Raw genomic sequence first — 18,710 nt, 5'->3', positions numbered from 1 at the left:
AAGCCCCGTCAAGAAATTTGCACTCTGTGATTTACTACGAAGTGAAGGAATTGCTGTTGCTTTTTTCCAAGAAGTTGGTGTGCCGGACCTGAATCTAAGTCCATCATACATAGTCGAAAATAATTTTAACAACAGTGGTACAGGTACAGCAATTGCTTTCAGATCTTCCACTCGTTTCTCTTCTCCTGTGTGTCACCCGTCTGGTCGCATACTAAGTGGTAAACTAGGAGATATCAATCTTGTCAACCTTTATGCTCCTAGTGGCTCACATGCTCGAACCGATCGAAATTCCTTCTTTTCCCAGGATGTAGCTCTTACACTAGGACCTAATGTTGATAGATTAATTATGGCAGGGGATTATAATTGTGTTTTACGGCCTGAAGATCAAACCCCAGGCTTTAATTTCAGTCATGCCCTCCAGGAATTAGTGACTGGACTTCATTTACAAGATACATGGATATGTCTGAGGCTACAGACTCGTGATTATACCTACATATCCTACCAAAGTGCATCACGCCTTGACCGTATATATGTCTCCCCACCAATGGTGCCGTGTATTAAACAAGTTGAAATTGTGCATACTTCCTTTTCTGATCACTCTGCTTATGTTGTAACTTTTTCTTTAAATAATCTAACTGTTGAACGAGGTAGAGGTTACTGGCAGTTAAATATATCGTTATTGGAAGACGAACACTTTTGTGCTGAATTTCAATCAAAATGGCAATACTGGCTTAGGCAGAGGAAATATTTTCCCACTGTTACAGAGTGGTGGCATACTTACTTCAAACCACGATTTGCGAGTTTCTGCCGTTGGTACTCCTCCGAAATGTCTCGTGATCTTCACAAATTGCTTTACTTTTATAACAGATGCTTACGAGAAGCTCGATGTGCTGCTGTTTCTGATTTGTCCACGTTACCTCAGGTTAAACGTTATCAAGCATTGCTTTTAAATTTGAATCGCCGACGTGTAGGTGGACTCAAGATTAGAAGCAAGGTTCCCTAGTAGATGCTGATGAAGAACCATCATTATATCATGTACTTCGTGAAATGAAACGAGGCCAAGGCAAATGGATCCATCACATTCGTGATGAGGAAGGGCAACTTCATGAAGATCTTGCCTCCATTAAAAGTGCATTTTTGTTGTATTACAAGAACCTTTATGGTCTTTCTGAAGTTCATACAATGCCTGAGGAATCTTTCACACCACCGTCTTGTGTTCTTGATGATACAGCACGACAATTTCTAGTGCGCCCATTTACTATTGAAGATGTACAACAAGCGGTCATGACAGCTCCTAAAGGAAAATCTCCAGGACTAGATGGAATACCTGCAGAATGGTATATTAATTTTTTTCCCCTCGTTGGTGAGTTACTAACTTCTCTAGTTAACGAATATTTCAGCGAAAATCCACAAAAACTGTATCGTACTCCTGGTGTTACAGTGTTTATACCCAAACAAGCACATCCTACAAATGTTACTCACTATCGACCCATAACTCTTCTCAATTGCGATTACAAATTACTTGCTCGTTGTTTGAACAATAGACTCGTTCCATTTACTGAAATTCTTGCTGGACCATTTCAGTATGCCCGAGGAGGTGATAAGAAAATTTACCACGTGCTACAAACTCTGCGTGATGTTATTGCGAATTACCAGTCTCACAATACTAGTCATGCCTTGCTTGCCTTAGATTTCAACCAGGCATTTGATCGTGTAAATCACAATTATTTGTGGTCTTTGTTGCACCATATGGGAGTTGGATTCGAATTTTGTATGATGCTGCACAGTCAAAGCTAAAAGTCAACGGGTTTCTGACCACTCCTATTGCCATAAAACGTACTGTCAGGCAAGGCTGTCCATTAAGTATGAGTCTTTTCATAATTTCTATATGTCCTTTACTACACAGCATCAATCAACGTATCCAGGGTCTTCATATCTGCACTGTTTCTGTCAAAGTGTGTAGTTTTGCTGATGACGTAACTGTATTTCTTCGGGACCCACAGGATTTAGAACTAGTTGAAGATTGTGTTCAAAAGTACTGTGATCATTCAGGCGCACTTCTTAATCGAGCGAAAACTAAACTCATGCCCTTAGGGAATGGTTCTACAAATTCATATGACCATTTCCCGACAGTGGTGCCAGTTCAAAAAGTATTGGGCATTTATTTTTCCTGCAACTTGCATGAGAGCATTTCTAAAAATTTTGAAGATGTTTTCTTGAGGGTCAGATCTGTTTTACATCAGCACCAATATCGTCAACTTTCGTTGATATCTCGTGTGTATTTTGTGAACACTTATGCCTTTTCTAAGCTGTGGTACATATGTCAAATTTTGCCAATGCCTAAACTTTATATTCACAAATTTACAAGCATCGGTAACTGGTTTTTGTGGGCAGGTATGATTTTTCGAGTGCGCTATCCAGCCTCCTGTTTGCCCTATCATGAAGGAGGACTGAACTTGATACATGTTGAAAGTAAAATAAAAGCTTTATTCTACCATAGAGGATTCCAAAATATACAAGGAATTGGAGACCAACTCAGCAGTACATTACTTTCACCTCTAGTTGATACCAATGATGGAACATTACCTGTGTGTTTGCCTCTCATTCCTCCCGACTTTTGGTATTTTACGGACGTTATATGTACTTACTTTTACTTGTCTGCCAGTGGCACCCAACATATTCCTAAAAGTGTCAAACTTCTGTATACGTTGCTATTACAACAACAAAACAGCCACTGTCATCGCATAACTTTCAACTTACCTAATACGAATTGGACGCAGATATGGAGGAACATTTCCTTGAATTTTCTATCAACCTCAGCTCGTTCGTTATGGTACAGGGTTGTTAACAACATCATAGACACTAAGGGAAAACGACATCATCTCCAGATTACAGACGACAATCGATGTGATCTCTGCGGAAAAGTGAATACGTTGGAACATCGTCTCACGCTTTGCAACAGATCAAAACCAGTTTGGGAAATGTATTGTGAAATGATTCAATATCTGTGTAAAATCAGCTCTGACTGTATCACTGTTGAAATGCTTACGTTACCTGCTTTTAAACACTTTCAACACCAGAAACATCATTCTGTCGTTTGCCTTAGTGTAAACACCATTGAATATATCCTGTCTCCTCGTTCTCCTCAAGCACATCACACGTACAAGGATTTCCTGTGTCTAAAATATGGTAAATTTCCCCACCAAGGAAGAAAACACTATTTGCCAATTACCTTCATTATCTCTTATGTGGTCACTCTGTGTAATAATAATGTAACGGTTTTCCTTATACACATTTCTCTGTGCAAGTAATTACAATTGTAAATTATGTAACTTTCTCACTCTAACTCGCAAACAATGTAAATAAAAAGTAAATAAAAAAAGTGGTTATCAAATCCGCCTAACACGCAAAAGGTCCCAGGTTCGATCCCTGGCGAGCACACTGATGTTTATTTTATTACGTCTATATTAACGAATGCTGGTCTGCACTTTCACAGTCAACCTTAATATGCCTTCAAGGCAGTACCTATGCTATTCTATCATATACAACATGCGATTCCCTTATTATACTATGACATTACATGTAATTATTAAGGGAAGTGCAATATTAAATAAAAGTAAGGCTAGCAAAAGTGAAGTAAGCATATACGGAGAAGAACAATATTTTCGAGTTTTTGTATGAAATGTTAAGAGACAGTCATGAAATGATATTGTGTAGATTATGACAGATGAGTGAGGAGAGCGGACAAAATGCAAGAAATTTAAAATAATAAGCCACTTTTGAAATATGGGCGTAAATACGAATAAGAAATGGCATCTTTGAATTTAAGGTCCGTCGGTTATGTTCTTGAGACTAATGGGGACTACGATTAAAACAAACGAATGGTTATGGAAGAATTAGTAGAATGAGAGAATGGGAGGAACTAGGAGTATATCAGAAAACCAACGAACACGATGTTGTCCACCACAAAATTGGCTGGCGATCGAACCAGGGGTAATCGCTCTAGCAGTGATCAGTCGTGCCCCCTATCAATAAGAATTCAAGATAAGAACTTGTTGGAAAAGGATCCAATGGGAAAGAGCTGGAAATTGCACAGCTAAAAACTTACCCAACTCATGTGATGCTGTCGAATTAAATTCAGGGAAAGGAACTAAGAGTTAGATTTGATTATCGCTATTAAAGTTAATAATTCAGCCGAAGATCTTAGGTGACGAGTTTTCAGATACAACTTGACATTATTGATGATGATTACATTAGTATATTTCGAATTAATATAGCAGGGATAACTAAAACTATCGCCCCCGGGTGGGCTCGAACCACCAACCTTTCGGTTAACAGCCGAACGCGCTAGCCGATTGCGCCACGGAGGCCCACTATCTTATTTGAGCGCTGTTTCGCAATACTACAGCACCACAACACGCCTCTACTCTACTTTGAATACGCGATATGATAATGTGAAAAGTAATTTATCAACACCATTTGATAAAGCTATAACTATTAAGTTCTGAAAATTGCTGTATGTAATTCTACATATTCACTTTTACTAAAACGACGAATCTTCTTTCTCTTTTCCAAATTCCTCCTGCTATAATAAAATCCTTTTCATGATTAACTGAGAAATTACTTTCCTTTTGTCAATATCCTTCTCATTGATCCAATTCACTCAACAATGTGAGCTTCTTACACTTTGAGATCATTTTACCATCTGTTGTTCTATTATATTATTTATGTGGGTTGCACACTTCGTATATCAAGTATGTGGGATATTTGTGCGTTGTTTATTTACTCTCTCTATGGGCAGTGTTTCTTTATATAAAAGGATTTTATGCGTACGAGGCATGTGAGAGCGTAGTAATAATACTTTTCTCATCTCAATTTTGAAAATTTTTAAAAATTTAAAACATAACGGCAGCAGCACCTTTACGCGATTTCATGTTAACATTTTCTTCAGAACTACTAAGTAAAGACTGCTCAGATTGTTCTAAACGAGATTTCCGAATCATATATAATTATATGAAGGGAGGCGTTACCCATACTGAACTTGTCTTCAAAATGCAATTTTCTTCGTGATTTCTTAACTATGTGAGAAGCAAAATGAATTAGCAGAGCGTGGTTTCGATCCACGGACCTCTGGGTTATGGGCCCAGCACGCTTCCACTGCGCCACTCTGCTGCTGTTTGGTAATATACTGTTTGACTATCCAAATTCATTATTGTTATTTTGTATTAGCAGATTGCAGTACATGATGAGCAATATATAACACACAATGTAGTAACTGAGTAAAACCGAGGGCAGTAGTGTTTCTTGAGCGGTCTCACTGTTCTATTTTCATTCTCTTCGCTCTTCATCATATTTCACTGATACCAATTAATAATATCGTATAATATTATAACTACAAAGAATCGAAACTTGCCACAGATTTCAGATTAGTTATTTAAGTTGGAGAATCTCCGTTTTGACGTCTGTATTTCTTACATAAGATATATATTTTTCCTAAGTTGTAATCTTCTAAATTTTTCATGTCAATAATCGCCAGATCAACTAATTCAATTACCAATATGGCTACATTGATGTAACCAAATGAACCCGTCAGGACTTGATTGGTATGTCATTCGCTGTCGTACAAACTCCTAAACACAAAGCGCCCTTCCCCGTCATAGTATGTGGCAATCCAGATAGCTGGATAACAGAGTTAGAATGGAAAGGTCCAATTTACGCACGGCCCATAGGTCCCAAGCGACATAGTTTTAGAAATTGAGAATAAAGAATGGTAAACGGAAATAAGAGGCGGTCTACAAACGTAAGGTGAATCATTACTGATGGCAATGGTGATGCAGTACTACATCGCGACCTTTGCAACGCTGCTCTTTGTGTAAAACTAAAATGGCTTAGTTTTCGTGCTGTGTTTACTAGGTTTGTTTCATTTACAAAGGCATTGCTATAGAAAACAAAACGAGAGACGCAAAATATGATGTGCGAATAATATGCTGAACGGTAAAAGTGTTAGATACTGCCCTGCACTTAGCCGTGATCTCTCATTTTTCAGGTAAGTGTAATAAACGTTTGAGTATGGTTTTCGCATGCAAAATTGTGGGTAATCCAATCTCGTGTTTTACAAATATTAGTTTATACGAAATATGAGTACAGGTCGCAAGAAGTCACGCATGTGTTACCTACTTCACATGAACATTCTTCCACTGTTTTGCTTGAGTATAAGCAAACATCAATGTGTGTGCTCGTGGTGTAGTGGTTATCACATCCGCCTAACACGCGGAAGGTCCCAGGTTCGATCCCTGGCGAGCACACTGATGTTTTATTTTATTACATCTATATTAACGAATGCTGGTCTGCACTTTCACAGTCAACCTTAATATGCCTTCAAGGCAGTACCTATGCTATTCTATCATATACAACATGCGATTCCCTTATTTTACTATGACATTACATGTAATTATTAAGGGAAGTGCAATATTAAATAAAAGTAAGGCTAGCAAAAGTGAAGTAAGCATATACGGAGAAGAACAATATTTTCGAGTTTTTGTATGAAATGTTAAGAGACAGTCATGAAATGATATTGTGTAGATTATGATAGATGAGTCAGGAGAGCGGACAAAATGCAAGAAATTTAAAATAATAAGCCACTTTTGAAATATGGGCGTAAATACGAATTAGAAATGGCATCTTTGAATTTAAGGTCCGTCGGTTATGTTCTTGGGACTACGATTAAAACAAACGAATGGTTATGGAAGAATTAGTAGAATGAGAGAATGGGAGGAACTAGGAGTATATCAGAAAACCAACGAACACGATGTTGTCCACCACAAAATTGGCTGGCGATCGAACCAGGGGTAATCGCTCTAGCAGTGATCAGTCGTGCCCCCTATCAATAAGAATTCAAGATAAGAACTTGTTGGAAAAGGATCCAATGAGAAAGAGCTGGAAATTGCACAGCTAAAAACTTACCCAACTCATGTGATGCTGTCGAATTAAATTCAGGGAAAGGAACTAAGAGTTAGATTTGATTATCGCTATTAAACTTAATAATCCAGCCGAAGATCTTAGGTGACGAGTTTTCAGATACAACTTGACATTATTGATGATTATTACATTAGTATATTTCGAATTAATATAGCAGGGATAACTAAAACTATCGCCCCGGGTGGGCTCGAACCACCAACCTTTCGGTTAACAGCCGAACGCGCTAGCCGATTGCGCCACGGAGGCCCACTATCTTATTTGAGCGCTGTTTCGCAATACTACAGCACCACAACACGCCTCTACTCTACTTTGAATACGCGATATGATAATGTGAAAAGTAATTTATCAACACCATTTGATAAAGCTATAACTATTAAGTTCTGAAAATTGCTGTATGTAATTCTACATATTCACTTTTACTAAAACGACGAATCTTCTTTCTCTTTTCCAAATTCCTCCTGCTATAATAAAATCCTTTTCATGATTAACTGAGAAATGACTTTCCTTTTGTCAATATCCTTCTCATTGTTCCAATTCACTCAACAATGTGAGCTTCTTACACTTTGAGATCATTTTACCATCTGTTGTTCTATTATATTATTTATGTGGGTTGCACACTTCGTATATCAAGTATGTGGGATATTTGTGCGTTGTTTATTTACTCTCTCTATGGGCAGTGTTTCTTTATATAAAAGGATTTTATGCGTACGAGGCATGTGAGAGCGTAGTAATAATACTTTTCTCATTTCAATTTTGAAAATTTTTAAAAATTTAAAACATAACGGCAGCAGCACCTTTACGCGATTTCATGTTAACATTTTCTTCAGAACTACTAAGTAAAGACTGCTCAGACTGTTCTAAACGAGATTTCCGAATCATATATAATTATATGAAGGGAGGCGTTACCCATACTGAACTTGTCTTCAAAATGCAATTATCTTCGTGATTTCTTAACTATGTGAGAAGCAAAATGAATTAGCAGAGCGTGGTTTCGATCCACGGACCTCTGGGTTATGGGCCCAGCACGCTTCCACTGCGCCACTCTGCTGCTGTTTAGTAATATACTGTTTGACTATCCAAATTCATTATTGTTATTTTGTATTAGCAGATTGCAGTACATGATGAGCAATATATAACACACAATGTAGTAACTGAGTAAAACCGAGGGCAGTAGTGTTTCTTGAGCGGTCTCACTGTTCTATTTTCATTCTCTTCGCTCTTCATCATATTTCACTGATACCAATTAATAATATCGTACAATATTATAACTACAAAGAATCGAAACTTGCCACAGATTTCAGATTAGTTATTTAAGTTGGAGAATCTCCGTTTTGACGTCTGTATTTCTTACATAAGATATATATTTTTCCTAAGTTGTAATCTTCTAAATTTTTCATGTCAATAATCGCCAGATCAACTAATTCAATTACCAATATGGCTACATTGATGTAACCAAATGAACCCGTCAGGACTTGATTGGTATGTCATTCGCTGTCGTACAAACTCCTAAACACAAAGCGCCCTTCCCCGTCATAGTATCTGGCAATCCAGATAGCTGGATAACAGAGTTAGAATGGAAAGGTCCAATTTACGCACGGCCCATAGGTCCCAAGCGGCATATTTTTAGAAATTGAGAATAAAGTATGGTAAACGGAAATAAGAGGCTGTCTACAAACGTGTGAATCATTACTGATGGCAATGGTGATGCAGTACTACATCGCGACCTTTGCAACGCTGCTCTTTGTGAAAAACTAAAATGGCTTAGTTTTCGTGCTGTGTTTACTAGGTTTGTTTCATTTACAAAGGCATTGCTATAGAAAACAAAACGAGAGACGCAAAATATGATGTGCGAATAATATGCTGAACGGTAAAAGTGTTAGATACTGCCCTGCACTTAGCCGTGATCTCTCATTTTTCAGGTAAGTGTAATAAACGTTTGAGTATGGTTTTCGCATGCAAAATTGTGGGTAATCCAATCTCGTGTTTTACAAATATTAGTTTATACGAAATATGAGTACAGGTCGCAAGAAGTCACGCATGTGTTCCCTACTTCACATGAACATTCTTCCACTGTTTTGCTTGAGTATAAGCAAACATCAATGTGTGTGCTCGTGGTGTAGTGGTTATCACATCATAACGTGTTTGGTTGCTGGAGTGTGTGGACGTGTGCTGCGCGCTCTCTGCGATTGATTCACTTCGTAGTGTTTGGTTGTCAAATACCTCGCTTTCTACGTTTGAGTGTTTGTTTTCCCATTGTTTGATATAGTGAAGTTTCTATTAATTGTTTTTCTAGTGTTTTTTTTTTTTTTTTTTTTTTGCTTTTCTTAAGTTTTCGTTTTCTTCCTTTTGAATACTGTGCTCCATTTGAGGATGTCAACTCTCAAACGAGTAAACACTCTGAAGTTTGATTTTGGCCCTGTCTCTGAGCGACCTACGTCTCTTGTAATCCATGAGTGGTTACATAACACCTTCGCCTTTACTGTTGATCAAGTGTTGAGTATCGAAATGGACATGTATCGTAAATGTATTTTTGTCAAATTGGTCTCTTTACATTTATGTGAAAAAATCCTTCGTGATACAAGTGGTGTTGTCAAGTTTCGTGATTCACAAAGTTCATATGACATAAAAGTAACTTGGGCAAATGTTAGCATTCTAACAGTGAAACTGCATGTTACTCCCTTGGAGTTGTCACATAATGAAGTCAGGGATGTCTTTGAGAAATACGGCAAGATATATAGTATACAGGATGAACTTTATTCAGCCGACCATGTCTACCCTATACGAACAGGTACTAAGTTGATCAAAATGGAACTGAAACATGCCATCCCTTCGTTCATAAGTATTCAGAACAGTAGATATTGTGTTACCTATCCCGGTCAACAAAAGACATGCTTGCGCTGCAATTCTCTCCAACATCTACACTCAGCATGTCCACTCCGTCCTCCCCCACTGGCTGTTTCTGGTACCTTGAGTTATGCTGGACGAGTATCTGTTCCAAAGCCCTCCAATTTGACATCACCGCCGGATTTTGTTCCGAAATTTTCCAACCTTGCCCCACCTATTCTGCCACGAGGAAGTGAAGCAAGTTTACCTGCAGTGTCTCCAAAGGTTTCAGTGTCCGAAAGTTGTGTTTCTCATGTTAGTGAGCATAATACCGTAACGCCTGTGTCATCTGATATCAACAATACCAGTGATTTTCCACCCCTCATGTCTCAATGTGCTGCTGATCGTGACAAAACCTTTTCATGTGATAATGAGGCTGATGAGCGCCCCTCTCTGAACAAACAACCAGGTGATATTCCGGAGGCAAAACCGCAACCTCAACGTTCAACTCTCTCTCCACTTGGCACCCCTTCAAATATGGTTACTTCCTTACCCCCTTGTCCAGAAGATGATTCCAGTACCATGATTACCGATGAAAGTGCAACCCCCATTCAACCAATCTTAGGAACTCTCAGTGCTTCGTCTCTGTCTTCCCCCGTTCTCAGTCTTCCAGCAGATGATCAAGTGCAGGACTACCCGTCTCCACGAGAAACAGTAAGAAGTGCACCCAGTTCCCCCGACCATACTAAACGTAAACGCACTAAGCGACAAGAACTGAGTAAAGCCCTCTCTCAGAGAACTGATCAACAGTCTGAACATAGCGTTTCTACATGTTCCTCCGATAAAAAGTAAGTACTCTAACCTTAGGTTAGTTGTGCACAGTATACGCTTCGTGTCTGTTTCCTGTTTGTCAATTTCTTGACAACATTGAACGTTGTATGACATTTCCGTTTCCAGTAATAGTGCAGTTTGTAGGATATTTCTATTCAGCATATCGATTCTTCCTGATTTCAATAGCTTGTGTAAAATATGATGTCCTTACAAACCGATTTACATTTTTCTACAATGTTTTTCTTTTTCATCATCATGTCTATTAAAATAGCAACTATCAATATTAACAACCTGCAGTCACCTGCCAAAGAATTTTCGTTACATGATTTTCTAATTCAGTCGCATATAGATGTCGCGCTATTACAGGAAGTTGGCTTAGAAAGGCTAAATTTCGGTGCAGCTTATACAGTTTATAATAATTACACCACAAATGGCACAGGTACTGCAATAGTGGTCAAGAGTGACGTAAACTTCACACCTGAAATATTTCACCCAACCGGCAGAATAATGACTGGCACGTTAGGAAGCATAAAGCTCGTAAATCTGTATTCACCATCCGGATCACAACATCGTGAATGAATTTTATGTACATGAAAGGAATGAATTTTATGTACATGATGTTCCATCTGCCTTCTCCTCAAACACTGACCATTTTTTACTGGCTGGAGATTTCAACGCCGTCCTCCGTCCTGAAGACCAATCTCCTGGTTTTAACTACTGTCCTACCTTAAATGAACTGGTTAAAGGGTTTCACTTACAAGACAGCTGGCTATTGAAACGTCCACATGAACGTGGATATACTTACGTTCGGAATAATTCAGCTTCAAGAATTGACCGTATCTATTTGTCTCCCAGCCTAGCTAAAAAGATTATAGACGTAGAAGTAACTCCTACCATCTTTTCTGATCATCACGCATACGCCATATCTTTGAAAATTCCTGATGTCAAAATTGAACGTGGTAGAGGATACTGGCACTTCAACACTTCCCTTCTCGCTGACACTAATTACTGTGAAGCTTTTACAGCTAAATGGCACTATTGGGTGACACAACGACGACATTTTCGAACGCTCAGCGAATGGTGGCATCAATATCTGAAACCTCGTGTTTCTAGTTTTTCCAGATGGTATTCGTCAGAGAAGAGTCGAGATGATCGTAACCTGTACAATTTTTATTACAGATGTTTATGTGATGCTCAACATTCAGCACTTTCTGATCGTACGCTTCTATGTACTGTTAATAAATTTAAAGCAAAACTTTTAACCATGACCAGAAACAGAATGAAAGGTGTACTTATCAGAAGTAAATCTCCTATATTCGACCTCGAAGAAGAGCCATCCCTACATCATGTTATACAGGAGTATAAGCGTGGTGCGAGTAAATTAGTAGCACGCATTCAAGATGACGAAGGGAACACATTTTTCTCTTTCCCTGAAATCAAAACAGCGTTTTACACCTACTATAATTCCCTATTTGGTGACTGCGGCGAAGCAAACACCCAACAACAGATTTTCCACAACCTTTCTCCAGTGCTCGATTATGATTCAGCTAGAGCGATGGACACCCCGATTTCGAAAGAAGAGGTAGAATCTGCTGTGATGAATGCCCCTTCTAACAAATCTCCTGGTCTAGATGGACTTCCAGCAGAATGGTACCAACGCTTCTTCCCTTTGATAGGAGACACATTAACAGACATAGTCAATGAATATTTCAGTGATGCACCTGTGCAAAAGTATAAATCTCCAGGAGTGACAGTCCTTATTCCCAAAGTAAATAATGCGACTTTAGTTACTGATTACCGACCCATCACACTAATGAACTCTGACTATAAACTTCTGGCCCGCTGCTTGAATACCAGACTACAACCATATTTGGAATCCTTGGCAGGGCCATACCAATTTGCAAGTGTAGGAGATAGGAAAATCTATCATCTTCTGCAAACGATTCGGGATGTAATTGCTAGTTGCCAAGCTTTCTCTAGCACTCCTGCAGTTTTATCTATTGATTTCCATCAGGCATTTGATAGAGTAAATCATGCCTATTTATGGGCGCTTCTACAAAAGTTTGGCATAGGGGAGAAATTCATCAGATGGATCCGTGTACTCTATGATGAAGCACAAACAAAACTTAAAATAAACGGATTTTTGAGTGAGCCCATAAAAATCAAACGCAGTGTCCGACAAGGCTGTCCTCTGAGCATGACCCTTTTTATTATTTCCCTTAGTCCTCTACTCTGGCACATTGCAGCACATATACAAGGGATTTCTTTTCATAATAATGGATTAAAAGTTTGCAGTTATGCGGATGATGTGACGGTGTTCTTACGTGACCAAGAGGATCTTCATTCTGTAGAAGCATGCATTGAAGATTATGTGAATATGTCTGGCACTCTGGTAAATCGTGCAAAGACTAAAATACTGCCACTTGTACAGAACTCTTTTATCACACAAATACGAACGGTCGACCAATTGAAAATCCTTGGGATAACCTTCACGCGTCTCCTTGCTGAAACCATACAGTTAGATTACAACCAGTTAGTTAATACTGTGCGACATGTTCTCCCACTTCACAGATCCCGTCAACTCAGCTTACGGTCCAGAGTGTATTTTCTAAATGTCTTCGCATTTTCCAAACTATGGTATCTAGCCCAGATCCTACCTATGCCCTCCCACATTGCGAAACGTCTTACCAGTGTTGGGAATTGGTTTCTTTGGCACGGTCACGTCTTCAGAGTCAAATACCCATATACCTGTCTACCCACCGGACATGGAGGTTTGGGTCTTGTTCATATTGAATGTAAAGCTACTGCTTTATTCAAGTTTCGATCATTTGAAAATATTCAACACAATGTAAATTGGGTCAGCCATGGTATCTTAGCTGATTGTATCGAACGTATAGGTAAAAACTTGCCTCTACATATCAAATCAATCCCTTGTTGCTACTGGTATTTCAGAGACGTGGTTGCTGATTATATTTATATGAGTGCTGAACAACAAGCATCAATAACTTCAGTGAAGTGCTTTTATATATTGCTCCTCAACCAGCTGAACCTTGAGCCTCCTCGTATGGAACTGAAACATCCAAACAACAATTGGTCCCAGATTTGGGGCAATGTGTTTGCTCGTCACATTCCACGATCTGTTCAATCTACTTGGTACACTGTTGTCAATGAGCTTCTCCCCACGAATGCCAAAAAGCACCGTCTCAAATTTAGTGACACTACTAGTTGTGTCACATGTGGTAATGAAGATGATATTGTGCATCGCTTAATTCAATGTGGATCTGCAGCGACAATATGGCTCAAATTCCAAACAGCTGTCAGCAAAGTCTGCCGTACAGCTCCTACTCTTACCACAGTTCGCATATTCGTTCTACCGGACTTTCACTTTTATCCAACCACTAAACTCAATTCAATTACCTGGTTAGCAGCTCATACGATTGAATACATACTACAATCCTCAAAACTACGCTTTGTAACAGACTATCAAGATTTCTTGTGCACTCAATACAGACACTTTCCGCCCGCTAGAAAGAAAAAGCTATTTGCGAACTACCTGGACATTGTACTTTCTGAATATATTTGAAGTTCAACAATAGCATGGTAAAATTCTACTTCTCTCCATCAAATCCCGATTTTAGCACTCTTGTATACTATTTGTCGATATCTGTGTGACACTTCTCTACTGTATAAATGCTGTAAACATTATTTGTATATTCATTCTGTAATCATGTAATACTTCTGCTGTTATAGTATATTGTATTTCATATGTAATTACTCTGTAATCCTTAAAGAACAATAAAAAAAAGAGAAAAAAAATCACATCCAAAACGCGGAAGGTCCCAGGTTCGATCCCTGGCGAGCACACTGATGTTTTATTTTATTACGTCTATATTAACGAATGCTGGTCTGCACTTTCACAGTCAACCTTAATATGCCTTCAAGGCAGTACCTATGCTATTCTATCATATACAACATGCGATTCCCTTATTTTACTATGACATTACATGTAATTATTAAGGGAAGTGCGAATATTAAATAAAAGTAAGGCTAGCAAAAGTGAAGTAAGCATATACGGAGAAGAACAATATTTTCGAGTTTTTGTATGAAATGTTAAGAGACAGTCATGAAATGATATTGTGTAGATTATGATAGATGAGTCAGGAGAGCGGACAAAATGCAAGAAATTTAAAATAATAAGCCACTTTTGAAATATGGGCGTAAATACGAATTAGAAATGGCATCTTTGAATTTAAGGTCCGTCGGTTATGTTCTTGGGACTACGATTAAAACAAACGAATGGTTATGGAAGAATTAGTAGAATGAGAGAATGGGAGGAACTAGGAGTATATCAGAAAACCAACGAACATGATGTTGTCCACCACAAAATTGGCTGGCGATCGAACCAGGGGTAATCGCTCTAGCAGTGATCAGTCGTGCCCCCTATCAATAAGAATTCAAGATAAGAACTTGTTGGAAAAGGATCCAATGAGAAAGAGCTGGAAATTGCACAGCTAAAAACTTACCCAACTCATGTGATGCTGTCGAATTAAATTCAGGGAAAGGAACTAAGAGTTAGATTTGATTATCGCTATTAAAGTTAATAATCCAGCCGAAGATCTTAGGTGACGAGTTTTCAGATACAACTTGACATTATTGATGATGATTACATTAGTATATTTCGAATTAATATAGCAGAGATAACTAAAACTATCGCCCCCGGGTGGGCTCGAACCACCAACCTTTCGGTTAACAGCCGAACGCGCTAGCCGATTGCGCCACGGAGGCCCACTATCTTATTTGAGCGCTGTTTCGCAATACTACAGCACCACAACACGCCTCTACTCTACTTTGAATACGCGATATGATAATGTGAAAAGTAATTTATCAACACCATTTGATAAAGCTATAACTATTAAGTTCTGAAAATTGCTGTATGTAATTCTACATATTCACTTTTACTAAAACGACGAATCTTCTTTCTCTTTTCCAAATTCCTCCTGCTATAATAAAATCCTTTTCATGATTAACTGAGAAATGACTTTCCTTTTGTCAATATCCTTCTCATTGATCCAATTCACTCAACAATGTGAGCTTCTTACACTTTGAGATCATTTTACCATCTGTTGTTCTATTATATTATTTATGTGGGTTGCACACTTCGTATATCAAGTATGTGGGATATTTGTGCGTTGTTTATTTACTCTCTCTATGGGCAGTGTTTCTTTATATAAAAGGATTTTATGCGTACGAGGCATGTGAGAGCGTAGTAATAATACTTTTCTCATCTCAATTTTGAAAATTTTTAAAAATTTAAAACATAACGGCAGCAGCACCTTTACGCGATTTCATGTTAACATTTTCTTCAGAACTACTAAGTAAAGACTGCTCAGACTGTTCTAAACGAGATTTCCGAATCATATATAATTATATGAAGGGAGGCGTTACCCATACTGAACTTGTCTTCAAAATGCAATTTTCTTCGTGATTTCTTAACTATGTGAGAAGCAAAATGAATTAGCAGAGCGTGGTTTCGATCCACGGACCTCTGGGTTATGGGCCCAGCACGCTTCCACTGCGCCACTCTGCTGCTGTTTGGTAACATACTGTTTGACTATCCAAATTCATTATTGTTATTTTGTATTAGCAGATTGCAGTACATGATGAGCAATATATAACACACAATGTAGTAACTGAGTAAAACCGAGGGCAGTAGTGTTTCTTGAGCGGTCTCACTGTTCTATTTTCATTCTCTTCGCTCTTCATCATATTTCACTGATACCAATTAATAATATCGTACAATATTATAACTACAAAGAATCGAAACTTGCCACAGATTTCAGATTAGTTATTTAAGTTGGAGAATCTCCGTTTTGACGTCTGTATTTCTTACATAAGATATATATTTTTCCTAAGTTGTAATCTTCTAAATTTTTCATGTCAATAATCGCCAGATCAACTAATTCAATTACCAATATGGCTACATTAATGTAACCAAATGAACCCGTCAGGACTTGATTGGTATGTCATTCGCTGTCGTACAAACTCCTAAACACAAAGCGTCCTTCCACGTCATAGTATGTGGCAATCCAGATAGCTGGATAACAGAGTTAGAATGGAAAGGTCCAATTTACGCACGGCCCATAGGTCCCAAGCGGCATATTTTTAGAAATTGAGAATAAAGTATGGTAAACGGAAATAAGAGGCTGTCTACAAACGTAAGGTGAATCATTACTGATGGCAATGGTGATGCAGTACTACATCGCGACCTTTGCAACGCTGCTCTTTGTGTAAAACTAAAATGGCTTAGTTTTCGTGCTGTGTTTACTAGGTTTGTTTCATTTACAAAGGCATTGCTATAGAAAACAAAACGAGAGACGCAAAATATGATGTGCGAATAATATGCTGAACGGTAAAAGTGTTAGATACTGCCCTGCACTTAGCCGTGATCTCTCATTTTTCAGGTAAGTGTAATAAACGTTTGAGTATGGTTTTCGCATGCAAAATTGTGGGTAATCCAATCTCGTGTTTTACAAATATTAGTTTATACGAAATATGAGTACAGGTCGCAAGAAGTCACGCATGTGTTCCCTACTTCACATGAACATTCTTCCACTGTTTTGCTTGAGTATAAGCAAACATCAATGTGTGTGCTCGTGGTGTAGTGGTTATCACATCATAACGTGTTTGGTTGCTGGAGTGTGTGGACGTGTGCTGCGCGCTCTCTGCGATTGGTTCACTTCGTAGTGTTTGGTTGTCAAATACCTAGCTTTCTACGTGTGAGTGTTTGTTTTGCCATTGTTTGATATAGTGAAGTTTCTATTAATTGTTTTTCTAGTGTTTTTTTTTTTTGCTTTTCTTAAGTTTTCGTTTTCTTTCTTTTGAATACTGTGCTCCATTTGAGGATGTCAACTCTCAAACGAGTAAACACTCTGAAGTTTGATTTTGGCCCTGTCTCTGAGCGACCTACGTCTCTTGTAATCCATGAGTGGTTACATTACACCTTCGCCTTTACTGTTGATCAAGTGTTGAGTATCGAAATGGACATGTATCGTAAATGTATTTTTGTCAAATTGGTCTCTTTACATTTATGTGAAAAAATCCTTCGTGATACAAGTGGTGTTGTCAAGTTTCGTGATTCACAAAGTTCATATGACATAAAAGTAACTTGGGCAAATGTTAGCATTCTAACAGTGAAACTGCATGTTACTCCCTTGGAGTTGTCACATAATGAAGTCAGGGATGTCTTTGAGAAATACGGCAAGATATATAGTATACTGGATGAACTTTATTCAGCCGACCATGTCTACCCTATACGAACAGGTACTAAGTTGATCAAAATGGAACTGAAACATGCCATCCCTTCGTTCATAAGTATTCAGAACAGTAGATATTGTGTTACCTATCCCGGTCAACAAAAGACATGCTTGCGCTGCAATTCTCTCCAACATCTACACTCAGCATGTCCACTCCGTCCTCCCCCACTGGCTGTTTCTGGTACCTTGAGTTATGCTGGACGAGTATCTGTTCCAAAGCCCTCCAATTTGACATCACCGCCGGATTTTGTTCCGAAATTTTCCAACCTTGCCCCACCTATTCTGCCACGAGGAAGTGAAGCAAGTTTACCTGCAGTGTCTCCAAAGGTTTCAGTGTCCGAAAGTTGTGTTTCTCATGTTAGTGAGCATAATACCGTAACGCCTGTGTCATCTGATATCAACAATACCAGTGATTTTCCACCCCTCATGTCTCAATGTGCTGCTGATCGTGACAAAACCTTTTCATGTGATAATGAGGCTGATGAGCGCCCCTCTCTGAACAAACAACCAGGTGATATTCCGGAGGCAAAACCGCAACCTCAACGTTCAACTCCCTCTCCACTTGGCACCCCTTCAAATATGGTTACTTCCTTACCCCCTTGTCCAGAAGATGATTCCAGTACCATGATTACCGATGAAAGTGCAACCCCATTCAACCAATCTTAGGAACTCTCAGTGCTTCGTCTCTGTCTTCCCCCGTTCTCAGTCTTCCAGCAGATGATCAAGTGCAGGACTACCCGTCTCCACGAGAAACAGTAAGAAGTG

General features: G+C 38.7%; 7 non-coding genes across 7 annotated transcripts; 1 reads left to right on the top strand and 6 right to left on the bottom strand.

The window, feature by feature from the left end:
• Nucleotides 1–4,296: 4,296 nt before the first annotated feature.
• Nucleotides 4,297–4,370, bottom strand: TRNAN-GUU (transfer RNA asparagine (anticodon GUU)). Its single transcript has one exon. It is a non-coding gene; the product is annotated as a tRNA-Asn (tRNA).
• Nucleotides 4,371–5,100: 730 nt separating this feature from the next.
• Nucleotides 5,101–5,172, bottom strand: TRNAM-CAU (transfer RNA methionine (anticodon CAU)). The gene has a single exon. It is a non-coding gene; the product is annotated as a tRNA-Met (tRNA).
• A 1,060-nt stretch (nt 5,173–6,232) lies between these two features.
• TRNAV-AAC (transfer RNA valine (anticodon AAC)) lies at nt 6,233–6,305 on the top strand. Its single transcript has one exon. It is a non-coding gene; the product is annotated as a tRNA-Val (tRNA).
• An 845-nt stretch (nt 6,306–7,150) lies between these two features.
• On the bottom strand, nt 7,151–7,225 carry TRNAN-GUU (transfer RNA asparagine (anticodon GUU)). The gene has a single exon. It is a non-coding gene; the product is annotated as a tRNA-Asn (tRNA).
• Nucleotides 7,226–7,954: 729 nt separating this feature from the next.
• TRNAM-CAU (transfer RNA methionine (anticodon CAU)) lies at nt 7,955–8,026 on the bottom strand. The gene has a single exon. It is a non-coding gene; the product is annotated as a tRNA-Met (tRNA).
• A 7,317-nt stretch (nt 8,027–15,343) lies between these two features.
• Nucleotides 15,344–15,417, bottom strand: TRNAN-GUU (transfer RNA asparagine (anticodon GUU)). The gene has a single exon. It is a non-coding gene; the product is annotated as a tRNA-Asn (tRNA).
• A 730-nt stretch (nt 15,418–16,147) lies between these two features.
• Nucleotides 16,148–16,219, bottom strand: TRNAM-CAU (transfer RNA methionine (anticodon CAU)). Its single transcript has one exon. It is a non-coding gene; the product is annotated as a tRNA-Met (tRNA).
• Nucleotides 16,220–18,710: the final 2,491 nt, after the last annotated feature.

This window comes from Thermobia domestica, chromosome 12, assembly GCF_964235325.1.
Source record: "Thermobia domestica chromosome 12, izTheDome1.hap1.1, whole genome shotgun sequence".
Classification (NCBI taxonomy): Eukaryota; Metazoa; Arthropoda; class Insecta; order Zygentoma; family Lepismatidae; genus Thermobia; species Thermobia domestica.
This window is presented reverse-complemented; position numbering and strand designations above follow the sequence as displayed.